This window comes from Canis lupus, chromosome 23, assembly GCF_003254725.2.
Source record: "Canis lupus dingo isolate Sandy chromosome 23, ASM325472v2, whole genome shotgun sequence".
NCBI lineage: Eukaryota > Metazoa > Chordata > Mammalia > Carnivora > Canidae > Canis > Canis lupus.
Genome location: NC_064265.1, coordinates 7,150,573 through 7,169,467, shown reverse-complemented (window position 1 = coordinate 7,169,467; position 18,895 = coordinate 7,150,573). Strand labels below are relative to the sequence as shown.

Sequence of the window (18,895 nt, the reverse complement as noted above, 5' to 3'; positions counted from 1 at the left end):
CTCTCTCAAGCTCTCTCTCTCAATAGATAAAATTTTATTTAAAAAATTGTATTCATGGGGCACCTGGGTGGCTCAGTGGTTGAGTGTCTGCCTTTGGTTCAGGGCACGATCCCAGGGCCCTGGGATTGAGTCCCACATCGGGATCCCCACAGGGAGCCTGCTTCTCCCTCTGCCTATGTCTCTGCCTCTTTCTTTCTGTGTCTCTCATGAATAAATAAATGAAATCTTTATTATATTCATATATACATATATGTTATGTTGAACCATGAAATTGCTGGGTTTTTAATTTCAAAAATTATAATTTCATATGGTTCAACATATGTGTATATATCTTTATAAATGTATAGATATCACAAAATACATCTCAAAAGACACGTAAAAAATCCAATGATGATTGTTATTACCAGTGAAGGAAACTAGACAGCAGGAAGTATCAATGGTGAGAACATTTACCTTCATATCCTTTTCTATATTTTGAATTCATATCTGAAGCATGTGTTAACTATTCAAAAATTAATTTTTAATATGTTCAAGAAAAAGCAGGCCATGGAATACTATCTTCACAATTTTAAAGGGAAATGGTTTTCTTTTCTTTTCTTTTTTTTTTCTTTTTGGAAATGGTTTTCAACCTCAAATTCTTTTTGAACCAAATAATTAATTAATCAATTATGTGTGTGCCCACAATACTTAGGAAAAATATTGAGGGATACACACCAATTAGTTGTGGATGGGTTAACCCTGAATCAAAATAGGGGGAGTGCAATTTTCACTTTTTACTTTGTGTGTTTCTGTATCTTTTGAATATTTAAACTGTATTTTCAAGATTTTTATATAACCTGTGGCTGAGCCTCATCTCCGAACAAGATACTACTTCAATTGACTCTCCAAAAGAAAACAGACTCCATTATGCAATAATAAAAATTGGTTTTTCACTTCAGAATCTAGAATTTCCAGAATCTAGATTTTCTAAAGAGAACACAGGTTGTGGTTTACATATTCCAGTGCACCATATTTTACTCTAAATCATCTTATTAAGCATATCTTTTCTCCCCAAACCACCCTGCCTGCTGCCCTCTGAGTGGATGTCTAGATCTCCTCCCTCATCTGTCAGCCCTATTTGGCTCAGCTTCCTCCACTGGGCCTCCAGCCATGTCTGTCTCGTTCCTGAAGTAGAGCCTCCTTTGCTCAACCTTTCTAATCTTGCATTCCCACATCTATCACTTAACTCTGTCCTCATGGGCTAGAGAGGCAATTGTTACAGGGAAGTTGATTTTGCCCTTAGCAAACAGAAAATCCTCTGGTTACTAGAGACTGCCTCCTTAGGAAGAAGGAAGGGAATTGTAAACAATAAAGCCTTTTTCTGCCATCAATTTTTACACTTGATCTTAGCCAAAAGGCCGAGAAGCGATTGCCATCAATTTTTAAAGGATCACACTTGCAGTTTAAGAAAATCAGAGCTAGGGAGCAACTCTCTATTGGCTAGATGGGATGCTGCCCAGTGCATGAATTGCTTAATAAAGCTAATTAAATCTAAAAAAAAAAAAAAAAAAAGGCTAAAAAATACAGACTTTTTAACTGACATTTTTCTAACCATGGAAATTTGTTTTCTTTCTTTTTTAAGATTTTATTTGTTTATTTGAGAGAGAGAGAGAGAGAGACCAAGATAGAAGAGCACAAGCAGGGAGGAAAGGGAGAAACAGGCTCCCTGCTGAGCAGGGAGCCCCACGCGGAGCTCTGTCCCAGGACCCTGGCATCATAACCTGAGCCAAAGGCAGGCACTTAACTGACTGAGCTACTCAGGCACCCCTGGAAATTTTTTTTCAACACAAAAGCTAAGGATCTCTACCTTAACCAGGGTTTGCAGGAATGAGGCTCCTATAGGAAGAGATGAATAAAATCAAAGTCAATAAGGCATTATTAAAAGAGTCAGGCCTGAGGTTTCAACTCAGAGACAAAAGGACACATGTCCCACATTTATGAGGGGCTGGGATGCTCAGGTCTGCGCCTTTAAGACTTTTAGAGGGGAAATCACATGTGCCCACCTTCTACCAGGAGTAATCACCCACTAATTGCCCTCCATGGTTCCCATGGCAGCCAGGAGAGTGTTGGGTTACCTCTCCTCACACTGGGCAGATAGTTGGGACCTCTAGTCTCTGCTGAAAGCTGTACCTGCCCCACCTCCAGCTCAAGCTGTGTCTTCAGTGTGTGAAAGGTAAAGACGCATTCCTTCCCAGAAAGTGCTCTCATCTTAGACCACACCCCACACACCTGTTCCACAGCTCTCCACGGGGAGTGGTTTAACCTCTGGAGGAAAAGGAATGGGAAACATCTTGGTTGATGAGTGTCCTTATGCGTGCAATTCCTACCTACCTTGCACTCAGCCTTAGCTCTGTCTATATTTCCAGGCATGGTACATGGTATAATTGTCATGTTGTTCAAGGGACACTGGAAAGATGAAAACATACCTATACAAATATATCTATATTATACATAGTATATATATACACATATACAAACATGCAATATTCTGATTAAATACACTATTTCTGACTTTGAGGCCAACTTTTCTTTAAAAAAAAGGATTTATTTATTTATTCATGAGAGACACACACAGAGAGAGAGGCAGAGGGAGAAGCAGGCTTCCTGCAGGGAGCCCCATGCGGGACTCAATCCCTGATCCTGGGATCACACCCTGAGCCGAAGGCAGATGCTCAACCATTGAGCCACCCAGGTGTCCTGAGGCCAACATTTCATTACAGAATCTTCTTGCAAAAATCATACTCAGCAAACTGCCATCTCCAACTGTTCCAGGAGTATGCGATTCTAGAATTCAATTCTTCCTCCATTTGAAAAGGCATTATTCAGAGTACACTGGCTTTCTACTTGAACAGCCTTTGAGGGAAAAAGACAGTTTCTCTTGTATCTTTTCCCATTATGTATGAAAGAATTGCCTGTCCTCCCAGAGCCAAGGGACAGATGCCAGGGTGAGCTGTAGCTTGGCAATGTGGGATGACTGTGAAAATATTGACATTTGACAATAGGCCCCAACCGCTATGACAATTCAGCAACTGGCCCAACCAGACCAGCTATGCATGCAGCCAAAAGAAATAGTCCCCAACCTGTTTCCAGATGAAGAGGTTTCTGTTGTGAGACAACTCCTCTGACTCCCACCCCAGGCAGCTACACAACAACACTGATTTATTTGTGACTTACAACCAGAGTCACTCATGTGCAGGGTGATGGATTATCCTCTGTAACCTTCTCTTTTCTCTATTCATAAGACTTTCCCACAACCACCAGATTGGAGGGCATTAGCTTTCAAAGGAAAGTGTTATAGGAGTGAGGGTAGCTCAGAACTTATGATACAAATATGCTGTCATTGCCTCCTGGTCCCCATTACCATGTGCCCGGACTTCAAGGTTGCCTACTGAGTCAAGTAGAATTTGCCTATTTCCCTAGGGGCACCTGGGTGGCTCAGTCTATTGAGCATCTGACTCTTGATTTCGGCTCAGGTCATGATTTCAGGGTCATGGGATCAAGCCCTGTATCTGGCTCTTTGTTCTGCCAGAGTCTGCTAGGGATTCTCTCTCTCCCTCTCTCTCTGTACTCCCTCTCAAATAAATAAATAACATCTTTTATTTTTTTTAAGATTTATTTATTTATGATAGACATAGAGAGAGAGAGAGAGAGAGAGAGAGAGAGAGAGAGGCAGAGACATAGGCAGAGGGAGAAGCAGGCTCCATGCACCGGGAGCCCGACGTGGGATTCGATCCCGGGTCTCCAGGATCGCGCCCTGGGCCAAAGGCAGGCGCCAAACCGCTGCGCCACCCAGGGATCCCCAAATAACATCTTTTAAAAAGAGAATTTGCCTATTTCTCAAATGTTCTCCCTCCCCCCACCCCCATTTTCTGCTACTTCCATGTATCAGTCAGGGTGCACTCAGGAAAGCACAACCCATATCTGGTATGGGGAACCTGTTATATAAGTATTAGGAAAATCAAAAAGCCAAACAAGGGACGGTGAAGCCACAGAAAGATTAGCAAGAGCAGGGAGCTTTCACCATCCCTGGGGCTGGAGGACCAAGGACAAGAGATGGTGTTAACAGAGTACAGGAGCAAGACCAGAATCACAAAAGTGGTGCTGGAGACACTCCCTCCCTCCCACTCTCAATCTTCCACCAATGCTTCCTACTGACAGCACCCAGTTGGCAAGAGAGCCTGGAAATGTAAGTATAGGGTCAGCCCCTTGTAGTATCAAGAGAGGAGACCAGACCTGACAGCAAACTGGAAAATGACTGGTATCCTCTGAGAATGTCATTTCTGCAACAAATCAGAGCTCAAAATTCTCAAGTGGACTCTACACACTGATCACATAGCACAAAGTTCACAGGGCAAGGGAGTCAGGTGCTGTCACAAAGGTGAGACCAATGACTGCCCAATGTCTACCTTACCATCAACTGGATGATGTTGAGAATGCTGGTTCATTGACCACATTGAAAGCAAGGATTTAGGCCCTTGAGTTTGTGTAAATGCTTATTGGAAAGATCCAGGAGTGAGAAGGTATTGATCCAGAAACAGATAAAGGGATACAAGAGGTGGTGCATCCGGATGGTCCCCTGGATCTGTCTCTTGCTTCAAGTGTTTGGATGGGACCCAGGGACATGACTTCTTTCAGCCTCCAACCACCCTCCAACCTCTCTTCCAGCTGTCCCGTTGTCTCAGTCATTCTCTGCCTCTGGGATCAGTGAACACCTTGTGTGTGTGTGTGTGTGTGCGCGCGCGCGCGCGTGTGCATAGCTTTTTATTGGCAACCAACGAGGAACTCCCAGATTTGTCAGAATTATTCCATCAAGGTGGAGGCCACTGTCAACCACTTGTCAACATCCATCTGTGGGTCTCCCATCCCTATCTCTCTCTCTCTGGGCTTCTATTTCAACCCAATGATGTGGTTCTGAAGGACATGGACCACTTATTCCTGGAGTTGGCCAAGGAGAACCACGAAGGTGGGGGCCATGCCCTCTTCCAGGACATGCAGAAGCCGCCCCAGGATAAGTGGGGTAAAACCCTGGACACCAACGGAGCTACTGTGATCCAGGAATGAAACCTGAAACATGCCCTTTTGAATCTGCATGCCGTGCATTCTCCCACGCAGACCCTCAGCTCTGTAACTTCCCAGAGAACCACTTCCTAGATGAGGAGGTGAAACTCATCAAGAAGATGGTCAACCGCTTGACAAATCTCCAAGGGCTGGCTGGTCCCCACACTGGGCTGGGTGAGTATCTCTTCTATAAGACTCACCTGCAGGCACAACTAGGTTCTTTGGGGGCTCAGCAGCCCTTAAGGGACCTCATTGGTGTCCCCCTGTGTCAGGGCTTCTGCATGAGCTTCACTGCAGCTACAAAGAAGCTCTTGAACCACCCTGTAGCCCTCTCCCAAACCCTGGACCAAATGGAAACAATAAGGGCTTTCTTGTAGCAAAAAAAACAAAGGAGAGTCCTGAGGATGGGGGAGGGGATAAGATGCTGGGCATAGATGAAGGGACTGGTTTTAGGTGGAAAGAGATCATCTAGGAAAACAGGGAACAAGAGAAGGTAGATGTAGAAGTAGGAGGCTTAGCATCCAATCGTTCTGTAAAATCATTTTTGTTCAATGTGAGAAAGATTTCAGTTCATATAAGTTTCATAACTGTACTTTCTTTCAGAGCCTTTAATATACTAACATGCACTGTAAGTCAATCAGAGGTTTCCTAATCATTATTGACTATGAATCCCCTTTCCGTGGATACTCAGGGGGCTCACATTCTGGGAAAGAAATCCTGGAAAACACCAACCTACCCAATATATGCTTGGATTTTCCTAGTTATTGAGCAGAGACAATAAGACCTCATCTGACAGTCACTTTGCAATGATATCGTGAAGATAAGGGTTGTTTTTTTTTAAGATTTTTATTTATTTAAGAGAGTGAGAGAGAGAGCACAAGAGGAGTGAGGGGCAGAGGGAGAAGTAGACTCCCCACTCAGCAGGGAGCCCACTGTCAGGCTTGATGCAGGGCTTGATCCTGGGACTCCAGGATCATGACCTGAGCCACCCAGGTGCCCCTGAACATAAATTTGAAAACTACGTTCCTAGTGTAGTTCTCAGGGTAGAGATTCAAACAGCGACAGGCATAAATTCTATCAACAGCATAGAGCAGGCTGATATATGAGAAAGTAGAACAGGCTTTTGTCCAGGAGACCCCCCAGGGTGGCATTTACTTACCTTGCTGAATTTAGCAAAACTCTCAATCTTGCAGGCTCAGAAACTGTTTCCTCAACACACTGAGCGCAGGCAGCTCTCAGAAGCAAGTGCGTGCCCATAAACCAGTATCTGGAGATGGAGACATCAACTAAAATGTATTAATTTATAACAATGGAGCTATATCTCTGCCACATGTGCCATGATAACTTCATTCATTCATTCATTCATTCATTCATTCATTCATTCAAGAATACTTACTGATTGCCTGTTATATGCTGGGCCATGAAATGGGCATAAGATCTAGGCAGAACCTGTGAGTGTCCTTCCCAGGAAGTGATGCATAGACCTCTTTCTGCTGACTTCAGTAAACTTGGGGATGAAAGGTGCTGGGGGATGGTGGATTAAAGGTATCAGAAAGGCCTACCCGCAGAGGGAGTAAGATGAACATGTGAAGAAAAGCGGGACAAAGGGTGTTGAGAACTGGATGGAGAGAGAGTGTCCTGTTGGCAGCAAGTCCATAGTTCCAGTCCAAGACGCCCTAGGTCCTACCCCTTGTAACTCAGAGCCCTGACCTGTATACCTGCTCTCTAACTTATCTGGAACCAGACAGCTTTGAAGTCATTTAGAGCAGCCGAGGTCCTCTCATGATTCATGAGCCTTGACAGAGAAGATGAAAGATACAAGATAAGCAAGAGAGCTTTCAAAGGTCAATGTCTGCAAAATCTGAGAAAAGAGACAAAAGAACGGCATTTTCCTCTCCGTGGCTTAACAAAGCACAGTATTGCCCCATTACAAACAAGAGGGATAGAATCGAGCTAGTCTTTTCAATATCCAGTTGCAGAATGGCTCAGTACTGGCCTGTTTCCTTCCTTGCTGGTTCTCTTCTGCTCACAGCTTCAGCTCAGCCTCCTGCCCCCAGGCTTCATCGTAGCCTGATAAAGGAAGCATCTGACTAGCTCAGGCCCCATAAGCTATGCATCAGCAGGGATGATATTACCCCACTCTGGTTGCAGTGATCCAGTTCTGATAAATGAGCTCTGGTCTCATCAACAGGATCACATCCCCAGCATCCCCAAGTGCTCTGATTATTGGGCTTTTGCCTTGTCTCTTTTCCTGAATTCTTATTTTGGTATGCCTCCTCCCCTCTGGACTGTAGATTTGCTCCTCCCCTCAGGCTGGTGGCCAGCACCTAGCCACCCTCTGACCTGTCTACCTGGATTTTGCTCATCCTGAATTGCTACCTTCCTACTATGCTTATTGCAACAGTTTCAGGAGACTCAATTAATAACCTCGTACTCTCCTTTCAAGTTCTGAGCCAACTGAGAGCTAAACAACAGGAGTTGGAGAACAAAGTATCAGCTTTATTTTTTTTTTTATTTTTTATTTTTTTAGTATCAGCTTTAAAACTGAAAGAGTGATAGGGAAAAAAATGATAGGGAGCAAGCAGCATGTTGAATGTCTTATACATTTGCTAATAATCTTCACTCCAGAATAAAACTAACTGTTCAGCAGAAGTAGAAACAAGGCATTCTACTCTAGCTCTTGTAACCTGATGATGGTTCTAGGGCTCAGGATGGGCAGTAGTTCCCAGTGATAACTGGCCAGGTGGACTTTTCCTAGGATCGTCATTGGGTTCCCCCAGAAGCACATACTGATACAATGACTCAAACGCAAACAGTTCATTTTAGGAGCAAACAAAACAAAACAAAACAAAACCAGTAAGAGGGGAAGTGAGACAGCATGGGAAAGGCAGTCAAATAAAGGGAGCTCAGACATTATCAAGCCAATTACCATGAGGATGACTGTCATCATGGGGCACTCGGAGCCAGTGTAGACTCATGCTTAAGTATCCTATCCAAGGGATGAGGAGCTTTGGTATTATATACTGACTTCCATTAATCATTGGTTGAAAACTAGTGAGGAGTGAGGGTTGGTGAGAGGAAGGACAGCAATTCCTGGACACCCGCAGCCCACCACACACATGAACAAAATGGGCATCAGTGGCCAGAGAACAGCCCTCAGACAAAGTTGCAGGTGCCCACAGTTGGAAGTTGGGCTGATGCTCACTGAGGGAATATGAGTAGAACATCACTACCATCGTTTAGTCTCTGGATTCTATCTTTGACCCAAGGAAAAATATCTGAAAGAAAAGCTCCTCTGCTTTCTGCTCAGGGGTTACTATGACTGGCTTAGGCCACCTCCTCCCGCACTACCACCTACCACCACCATCCTGCCATCGGGGCCAAACTATCAGATGGAATAGGTCCTCAGGGCAGTGAAGATCTGACCTAAGCTAGACCAGCCACTCCGACAGCAGCTATTGGGAGGTCAAGGAGAGTGAAATTCCATGCTTGTGTTATCTGAGGACTTCCCCTAGGGAAGAATTAACTCCGACCAAGGAAATGAGGAGGAAGGTAAGGATGCGTCACTTTCCCTAACAAACTGTAGAGCTAAAAGAAGTGTTTCTTTAAAAAAAAAAAAATTCATGAGAGGCAAAGAGAGAGAGGCAGACACATAGACAGAGGGAGAAGCAGGCTCCCTGCGAGGCTGATGTGGGACTCATCCCAGGACCCCAGAACCATGACCTGAGCCAAAGGCAGATGCTCAACCACTGGGCCACCCAGGTGCCCCAAAGAAGCATTTCTAAAGCTGCAATAATAAGACATTTTGATAAACCATGCAAGATGAAAGACTTAATTATTTTCTATTCTTTTTATACAAGAAGGCATTACAAAGTTGGTGTCATATAAAGAGGTAAACAGAATAGACAGATGTAAAACATAGGAAGATGTATTATAGAAGCATAATGGGCACTTAATAATAATTTATACCCCCGCTTTCTTTCTAGTGGGGCACAGAGGCTAGTTGAAGCAGTTCTGGTAGCAGCTCCACATTCTGCACAGAGTCACCACCCCTCTTTGACATCGGGCACTTTTTCTAGGTCTTACTCACTGGGCCATGTGTCTTTCTCTCTTAGAAGCTGCTCTCTGAGCCTCCAGTGTTCCCCTTGAAATCTGAGTATCTCTGGAGTTGGTACACATCTGAACCCGGGGTTGATATGGAACAAAGGTGCTCCCTAGTAGTAATTCCAGGAGATTGTGAATTCCCTGATTCTAGAATAGCAGGGAAGGGGGTTCCCTAATCACTCTGTCAAAAGTATTGCGTCTCAGCTCATGCCTGCTTGACACCATGGTAGTAGTCATTGTTGGTACTTCCCTTAGGTTCCTTTACCCAAAGGCCAATCTGGAGCTGCTGGGGGTGCTGCTGCTACAGGTGCTGTGACCTTCTGTGCTCTGCCCTGGGGAATTGCCCTTGGCTGATAGGAGCCACCTCCTGGGATCTTTGTGGAGGGGTTATGTCACCACTCCCTACCGGACAGCAATGATTGACCAAAACTGCAGTGCAGAGGCATCAAGGTGGGGCAACTGTGTGTTATAATTTACACATAATTGTCCAGTAGAATTTTCTGTGGTGACAGAAATGCTTCTGTCTGCCCTGTTCAACGTGGGAGCCACTGGTTGAATAGGGCAAGGAGACCAAGGAACTGAATTTTAAACTTTAATTCCTTTTAATTCCTTTAAATGTAAATAGGTACATGTAGGTGGTGGTTACCATATAAGACTACACAGATCCAGAGCCTCCTATGGATCAGACTGAGGATAGACTTTGCCTGAGACTACTCCCTTTTCCTATCCTATCTCCCTCCTCCTTTACTGGCTTGTCCTGAGATCACAACCTCAATAAATCATCTACCCTCCAACTCCTATGTCAGAATCTGCTTCTGGGGAGCCCATGGAGACGTTACATTATAGCATTCAGTAGTAGAATACAGAGAGCTTAAACCTTGAATCAGAAAGGTGCAGGGGCACCTGGGTGGCCCAGCGGTTGAGTGTCTGCCTTTGGCTCAAGTCATGATCCTGGGGTCCTGGGATCAAGTCCCACATCGGCCTCCCTATGGGGAGCCTGCTTCTTCCTCTGCTTGTGTCTCTGCATCTCTCTCTATGTCTCTCATGAATAAATAAAATCTTTTTTTTTTTTTTTTTTTTGGTAAAGTGCACATATAAGTTCAGTACCAGTCAGAATGTTTTTAGCAGAAAACAAAAGAATCTCAAACTCATCTGGCTAAACAGCAAGGAAACACCTGGAAGTCCAAGGCTAGGACAGCTCTAGGATAATTCCATGACTCAAAGACATCTCGCTGCTCTGTCACCCTGGTGGGCAGGCTTCACCTCTGTACTAGCCTCCCTCTCATTGTCACAAGGTGGCGATCCCAGTGCCAGCCTCCACATTTGGACATAGCCATGCCCAGGAAAAAAGATCATCTTTTCCAGTATGTCTTTTATTAGGAATGAGAAAATCTTTCCCAGAAGCCTGTCTAAACCAATCCCTGGGAAGGGGAATAGGAAAACCACTATTGCCATGGACCAATCAGCCCCACCCGCGCAGAGTATGTAGCTGAGCAGAGCAGCGTGGGTACCAAATACGACCGAGCTTCAGCGTGTGTGGGCTCAGAGCGGGATGAAATGAATGTTAGTGAGACAACCACAGTATCAGTTATGGGTTTCTTGAGGCCAGCTTCTTGTACCATGTTCTGTGAACCCCCAAATGAAAATCAGAGGGCAGCCCGGGTGGCTCAGCGGTTTAGCGCCGCCTTCAGCCTGGGACGTGATCCTGGAGACCCGGGATCGAGTCCCACATCGGGCTCCCTGCATGGAGCCTGCTTCTCCCTCTGCCTGTGTCTCTGCCTCTCTGTCTCTCTGTCTCTCTGTCTCTCTCTGTGTGTCTCTCATGAATAAATAAATAAAATCTTAAAAAAAAAGAAAAGAAAAGAAAATCAATTAGAGGGCTTGATAAAATGCAGGTTCTAGGGCTCGATCATTGTCTGATAGGAAGGAAGGTAAGGTGAAAAAGAGGCTTACTGAGTTAGAGTCACCCTCGGACTGTTTTTCTGCTCGTGAATGCTGAAGAACCACTAAGGCAAGCTGAAAGCTCAGATTCACCTGGTTGCTTCACTATCGGTCTCCCTGCAGAAGGGATGCAGAGTGTGACCATGTTGCCCCATGTACGCCTCTTTGGTCTAACACTCTCAGTGATGTTAGGATGACAAGAGCGCCGATCGGGTGTGCTTAATATGCATTATTAATATGACTTTCAGCTTCACTTGCTGAATCCATGATTCCTGTTACAACACTCCATGAAAAATAAATGAGTCTGATAATGGCTTCCACTTTATGAGCTAACATATTTAAAAAACATCTGAGAAGACAGAAGTATGAGGTTTGTGGAAAGCAGCATCTGGGACTATTTTTTTTTAACGCAGTAAAAGGTCTCAGGAGGTGATTCTGGCATCTGGAGAGCAGCTGCCACCAACAGTAAAGCCTAGCTGTTTATGTTCTCAGTACCACAAAATGGAGTCTGATATAATGCTGTCTCCAGTTAAGCGACATCAATCACCAGGGAGAAAGCCTTGGCAGTGGCCGACATCATGTCACAGGAGGGACTTGTTGCTGGAGCAACTACACAGTGATCAGCTCCATGGGAATAATTTGATTCTTTTTGCCAAGTGCCTGCTTAAATTCTTCATTGGAGGGATCCCTGGGTGGCCTAGTGCTTTAGTGCCCGCCTTCTGCCCAGGGCGTGACCCTGGAGTCCCGGGATCGAGCCCCACAACGGGTTTCCTGCATGGAGCCTGTTTCTCCCTCCACCTGTGTCTCTGCCTCTCTCTGTGTGTCTCTCATGAATGAATAAATAAAATCTTTAAAAAAAAAATTCTTCATTGGATGCCTGAAAATCATTTCAAAATTTAATATATCCAAAACAAAATTATTTTTTAAAAGATTTTGTTTGTTTATGAGAGAGACAAAGAGAGAGAGGCAGAGACATAGCCAGAGGAAAAAGCAGGCTCCCTGTGGGGAGCCCAATGCGGGACTCCATCCCAGGACCCCAGGATCACGACCTGAGCCAAAGGCAGACGCTTAACCACTGAGCCACCCAGGAGCCCCTAGAATGTGAACTTAAAACATCAACATAAAATTTTAAGGTAACAAAAGTGCTTTTCCTTTTGGTATCACCATACTATATGCACCGATGGAAGACATTTGGCTTGGGAACGATGTTATGTGAAAACATTTTAGGGGTTAGATTAGCACAGCCCCAGTGTGAGCCTAGACTATGGATCCTGGGCTGAAAAGAATGGGATTTAATGGCCCACTCAAATTCTACAGGTCAGCTGCATCTGGAATATGTGGGTCTTGGTCTGGGTGTTACAACTGAGACAGGATCTTAACAGAAGGTAGACAAATCCCTTGTCCTAGGCATCCATTCCTCACAAGTCATGACTGCTGTCTGCTAACAGCGCCCACCTGTACCCGCTCCTGGAACCCCTTACAAGGGGAACAGGAACCACTTTACTCTGGAATGTTGCTCCTAACTCCTCATACTTCCAGAGCCAATGCCTGAGTGGCATAGAATATAAAAGGCTGAACCAAACATCTCATGGTGAGATCTCTATGATGCTATTCATGCTCCGGAGCTGCCCTGGGGATCACCCTTAGCCTCGGCTCCAGCTGAGAACACATACTTGCTCATCTCTGTCTCCTGCCCCATCCAGCATCCCTCATATCCCTACAGGTATACCCTGAGGGCTTGCCTCCAGCAAATCACTTGCACAAGACTCCCTGTCTAGGGAACCTGACCTGAGAGAGAAGTATAGGATGATGAGGGCCCTAGAAATTGTATCATGTAAGGAGGGATAAAGGACGCAACATAGTCTAAGAATAAAAAGTATGGAAATGAAAAAAATAGACAATAGAAAAAGGACAGATTGGATGGAAATGAGACTAAGGCAGAATTTGGCTCAGTATCAGAAAGAACTTTCTAATACTAAAATATTTACAATGTAGATATAGACTGCCTTGCAAATTGGCAACCTGCAAAGGAAATATTCATTCAGAATCCAGAGGACTGTTGGATGAGGAGACTCTGGGCATTGTCTGGTAGGTGGTTGGTAAGACCAAAGGCAACACTCTAGTTGTTATTATTCTAGGTGGCCACAAGATGGCAGCAACAGAGAATTCCTCAAAAGATGATTAACCAGAAAATTCTAGTTGGTCCACAAATTTAATTCAGATCTTCAGACATTATAGGAGGTGTTGTATATACCATTTTAAGCCCTTATAGATTTATGACACACAAAATTACAAAGGAAAAGCATTTTCACCAAATTGCGTATTTTACTATTGGAAAAAAATAAAATCTAAGAGGTCAAACCCTAATCATTAAGGTCACACTGAATCATTACATTCTGATAATGATGCTACTTCCATCCTGCACACTGATTTCTAGGTCCAGTCATTGTGTACCTTCCAGGGGAGGAATCTGTGTTTGAAATAGGCTCAACAATGAGGCTACATGGCTGGCCTCAGCCTTTCCTAGCCCGTGGTCCTCCAGAAAAAATTCTCCATATTGTTGGGCCTCTTCCTGCATTCACCTCAAAGTCTACAGAAAGATGTACTGGTACTGAGGGCCTGACACAACTCTCTTGGGGAACCCAATACCTGTGATTCTATGAAGCAACTTTACATCAAAGTTCTGTTTCCAACCCTGAGCCCAATTAATCTTACCAGGACCCACAACCCTCCATGTCTGGTCTCCATCTATGTCCAGTACCTGGCCTCCAAGATGGCCCCCTAGTCATTCTTTCCTTTTGGTATCCATGCACTTGTATCGTTCCCACCCACACTAAATCATGGCTGGTCCTTGTGATGAATAAGATACTGGAGAAGTGATGATGGATGTCTTCTGAGGCTAGATGGTGAAAAATGTTGCATTTCCACCATACTCTTTTTGTATCACTCACTCTGGAGGAAACCAGATGCCATATTGTTGAGACATTTAGTTAACCCTATGGAGAGTTTCTTGTGGGAGAGTACTGAGGCCTCTTGCCAACAGCCAGCACTGGCTTGCCATCCATATGAGTGAGTTATCTTGGAAACAGGACCTCTAGACCTAGATGAGCTGTCAGGTGACCACAGCTCTGGCCAATATCTTTTTTTTTTTTTTTAAGTTTCTTTTTTTTTTAAATTTATTTATGATAGTCACAGAGAGAGAGAGGGAGAGAGAGAGAGAGGCAGAGACAGAGGGAGAAGCAGGCTCCATGCACCGGGAGCCCAATGTGGGATTTGATCCCGGGCCTCCAGGATCGCGCCCTGGGCCAAAGGCAGGCGCCAAACCGCTGCACCACCCAGGGATCCCTCTGGCCAATATCTTAACTGCATCCTCAGGAGAGAATCTAGGTCTGAACTACCCAGCTATGCTGTTCCTGTGTTCCTGACCCACAGAAGCTTTGAGATAATGTTCATTGTTGTTTTAAGCCACTAAGTTTGACAGTAATTTATTATGCAACAATAGATAACTAATACAACACCCTAAATGCCAGCTTCCCTCACTATATACATTCCCTTTTCAAACATTTTCCTCTGGCTGCTGCCCTCACCATTCTAGGTAAGTAACAACAACTTGCTAACTATGAAATGCAATAGACATTTTCTAACATTTACATTACTAAATATCTGCTTTATTTGACAATGGGAAATCTCCTAGAGAATTCCTACTCCCTGGCTTCCATGATGCTCTACCAACCTCGTACTACAGATTTTCTCTTTCAGGTCTTCCTGCCTCCTTCTCCTCCAAAGAGGCTCCTTTTCCACATGCCATACGACTGTTAATGTTGCCTCAGAGTCTACCTTTGTTCTCTTTGTTTGACCCTGAGTCAACTCTGTGGGCCATCCTCTTGTTCCCCTGACTATCACTCTGCAGATGACTACCAAATCCATCTCTCCAGCCTACATCCCACTCCAGAACACGACTCTCTCATATCCACCTGTGTGCAGGCAGTGATGTGCTGGAGCCCACAGTGATTCCTGAGAACCAATTGTACACATCTCTTCCTGACTGTTTAGCATTGTCACAGGGGTAGCTTGAAATTGGCCACAGTGGGAGTATTTACACCATGGCATTCAACAAATGCTACTAATCAGGGCTTTATCAAAATCCAGTTGATAAACACATCACTGTTCAACCAGATGCTTCACTTTCTGTGTCCCATAAATACCTCAATTTAATATGTCCCAAACTTGAGTCTTATTTTTTCATTCATTTATTAAAAATTTTGTTTATTTTATTCAAAAATATTTCCTACAGTTTTTTCAGGTTCTAGTGAAGGAGAAACATCTGTACCTTCAATAAACTTGCATTCCATGTTTAGGGAGCAGCAGATGCCTCAGATAGGGATAGGTCTGGCATGAGGCAAGTAGAGATCAGCCATGAAAGGCTTAATAAGCCTGATAATTGCCTTGGACTCTTCCTGAAGGCAGTGGGAACTCACTTACTTAGGGGTTTTAAGCCTAATGACATGACTTGGTTTGCTTTTTGGAATGTTCGCTGCTATTAGAGTCTTGGAAAGAGTCTAAATACAACTCACTTTCCCCTTTGAAAGTCTTCTCTTGGCTTCCAGAAAAACAGACTCTATGGTTTCTTTCCTACTTCTCTGTTAACTCTTTTGCTGATTTCTTGTCTTGTCCTTGACCTGTTGGTGAACCCACAGGCTTTTGCCCTTGCTCCCTACAATCTACTCCCAACATTGCAGCCAGTTATTCTTTTAAAACTTGAATCAGGGCAGCCCGGGTGGCTCAGCGGTTTAGCGCCGCCTTCAGCCCAGGGCGTGATCCTGAAGACCTGGAATCAAGTCCCATGCCTGCTTCTCCCTCTGCCTGTGTCTCTGCCTCTCTCTCTGTGTGTGTCTCTCATGAATAAATAACTAAAATCTTTAAATAAATAAATTAATTAAAATATGAATCAGATCTTGTTATTCTTTGGAGAGTCCTATTCTTAGGACCCTCCAATGGCTTACTATTTCATTCAAAGTGAAGTCAAAGCTCCTTACATGAGGCCCAAATGATCTGCCTTGCTTATCTCTCTAACCTCTTGCTTACTCTGCTACAGCCACCCTGTCTGTCCTTGCACAAACTAGAAATGCTTCTGCCTCAGACCCTGGTTCTTCTGTCTACCTGGAAACCTCTTTGCCCAGATATCCCACAGTTCAGTCCCCCCCCTTTTTTTTTTTAAAGATTTTATTTATTTATTTATTTATTCATGAGACACACAGAAAGAGGCAGAGATGTAGGCAGAGGGAGAAGCAGGACTTGATCCCAGGACCCTGGGATCACAACCTGAGCCAAAGGCAGACGCTCAACCACTGAGCCACCCAGGTGCCCCTCACAGTTCAGTCCATGATCTTCTTCAAGTCTTCTCTCAAATGTCACCTTTTCAGAGACATCTTCTCAACCACTTTGTTTAAAATTTCAGTTCTTCCTCCCATCCTGATACCCATTCTCCACTCTAGGAGTGAGATTAGGCTCCAGATAGAGTTGGCCACGGTTGCAAGTCCGCAAAGATGGAGGAGGGAAATGCATGTGATGGTCAGGGGCTACTGATATGGGAAAGCCAGGCTTTGAGAGGATAAATCCTCTCAGATAGGACAAATCCTAACAGACTCTCTGTGGAATCTAGGACTTCTCTCAGGTCAGCACTTTCTCCAGCATTCCGTCTTTTTGAACAGTGATACATGAAATTATTTTAACAATACAATTACATTTTCAAGTCCAGTTCTTTGTACTCACTGGGTACTTCCAGGAGGCTCATTCTCCCGTTGAAGCAGTATGGGCTATATCTATATCTAGTTTCCAAGGATCTTATTAGAACAGGAAGTGTTTTAGGTTTTTGTTCCAACTCTGCCAGTTATCTGGGTCCCTGTCTATACCATAATTCTCTGTCTCTGACCACTATTTACCTTTTAACACAATGGTAGAAGTCTCTGCCTGTTGGATCTTTTCTTTATGATATCTTACTGGCTTTGTCTCAGGTTTATTAGTCTGTCAGGCTGGGCCCCAGGGGCATTTCTGAAGCATAATTATGTTTTGGGTGTGGGTGGCTGTGCATGTAGGGTTGGTCTGGGGCTTCGAATCTAAAGTTCAATTTGTGATAATGAAAATTGATAATTAACTATTTGGATTCATATAATCACATTTTATTGACAACAACAACAATAATAGCCATCATTTACTGAGTGCCTGTTATTGGCCAGCTGTTACATTAAATTGAAGTAGAGACTGTTTAAGGATAAGAAATTCACTCCCATACAGTCAGGGATAGAGCCAGGATCTAGATTCAGGCTGACTGACTCAGGAACCCATTCTATTCTTTGACAAGCACCTCCTCCTCATATTCTCCCCTCCTCCATGGCTCTTGTTTCTCTTCATATGGGTTCCCAACTGTTTGCTGCCCCAACTCACTGGACAGGTGACATTGCCCAGCACAACCCACTTCCCTGGCTCATCCCGTTTTTAAAATATGCAGCCCGATCCTGCTGGCTCGCTCTCCCTCCATCTCCAGCTCTCACTGATTATGGCCCCGCAGTGAGTCCAACAGCACCATGGGAACCTCTGCTATAGGAGAAAGATGGCTAGTCCCACCCCATGCAAGTTCCATTCCACCTCCCACCTGATTTCTCATACTTCCTCTCCTGGAGTCTGCCCTTGAACCAGGCCAAGCAGAGTTCTTGAGAGGCTTTGCCGATAATGTCCTCCACACATGGAATATGTCCCATCCCTTCCAGTTGTATATGTCAGCTCACATCCCACATTTTCCGGGAATCTTTCTGTACAAGTCAGGGTTCTCAGGGTGCCAGAAACAGACACTGATCCTTAAAAAATCTTATTGGAATGATATAAGAAAGCTCACAGAATATATAGGATCTGACCTGGCAGGTCCCTGAAAGAAGAGGAATTCAGGTACCTGAGGAATCCAGGCAGCAGGAGTTAATGGGTGGTCCTTTTAGAAAGCTTCAGGATAGATTTTCCATCTTATGTTCCTGTGCTCAAGATTCAAATTCCTGGAAGAAAGAGCATGAATTGCCTGGTGGGTCACTTGGTCACACATATCCCGTGGCCACCACACTTTAATTGAAAATCCCATCAAGACTGTGCAATAGGTTGGGGCAGTTTTGAGGGGATAACCAAAGTGCTACAACCAGAAGAAGGGGAAAGGGAGACCAAGCAGATCAGACATGTGGTCCACAGCCTTTTCTTCCTTCTCTCAAGCCTTAGGGTCTAAGACCGCATTGCTGTCTTCTTTTGGGGTGGCCTCTCACCTGCCTATCTTGCCTACAGTTGTCATTAAAGCTTTGTGCAGCAAAATCACCCCAGGGCCATCATTGTTCTTGTTTCAGAAAGTCTCTAAACCCCTTGGAGCCAAGAGCTGAGGCTACCAATTCCATTGTTTGCTCAGAGCCCCACTATTGGTCAGGTAACAGCTGGGTGATCTGCTATATGTTGAGTGGAAGAACAGAACGCCAAGGAGGTGAGGGGCTCTAGGTAAATAGGAAGCTTTCCCTAGGGGAGCCCTTTACCCCCAAAATGCACCTATTTCCTGGTAAGAGCAACTAGTTCAAGAAGCTCTGGGGGGGATTTCTATAGATCGTGTGCAGTTCAAGGCAGCTTCCACTAGATCAGGCTCCTCTAGACATCTGCCATGGTTAGATGTACTTCTGAAACTGTCCCGGTCATTGAATCTTCTTTCTCTCTCTCTCTCTCTCTCTCTCTC

The 18,895-nt window shown here is 44.6% G+C and overlaps 1 long non-coding RNA gene across 1 annotated transcript in view; it reads right to left on the bottom strand.

Annotated features, from left to right (window-relative positions):
* Positions 1-2,607: 2,607 nt before the first annotated feature.
* The window catches only part of LOC112668775 (uncharacterized), a 29,335-nt gene continuing 13,047 nt past the window's right edge, over positions 2,608-18,895 (bottom strand). The window contains exons 2-4 of the long non-coding RNA XR_003141867.3: positions 18,089-18,185; positions 6,257-6,364; positions 2,608-2,892 (exon numbers count right to left, since the gene is read on the bottom strand). This is a non-coding gene — a long non-coding RNA (uncharacterized LOC112668775). The remainder of the gene's footprint in view (positions 2,893-6,256; positions 6,365-18,088; positions 18,186-18,895) is intronic.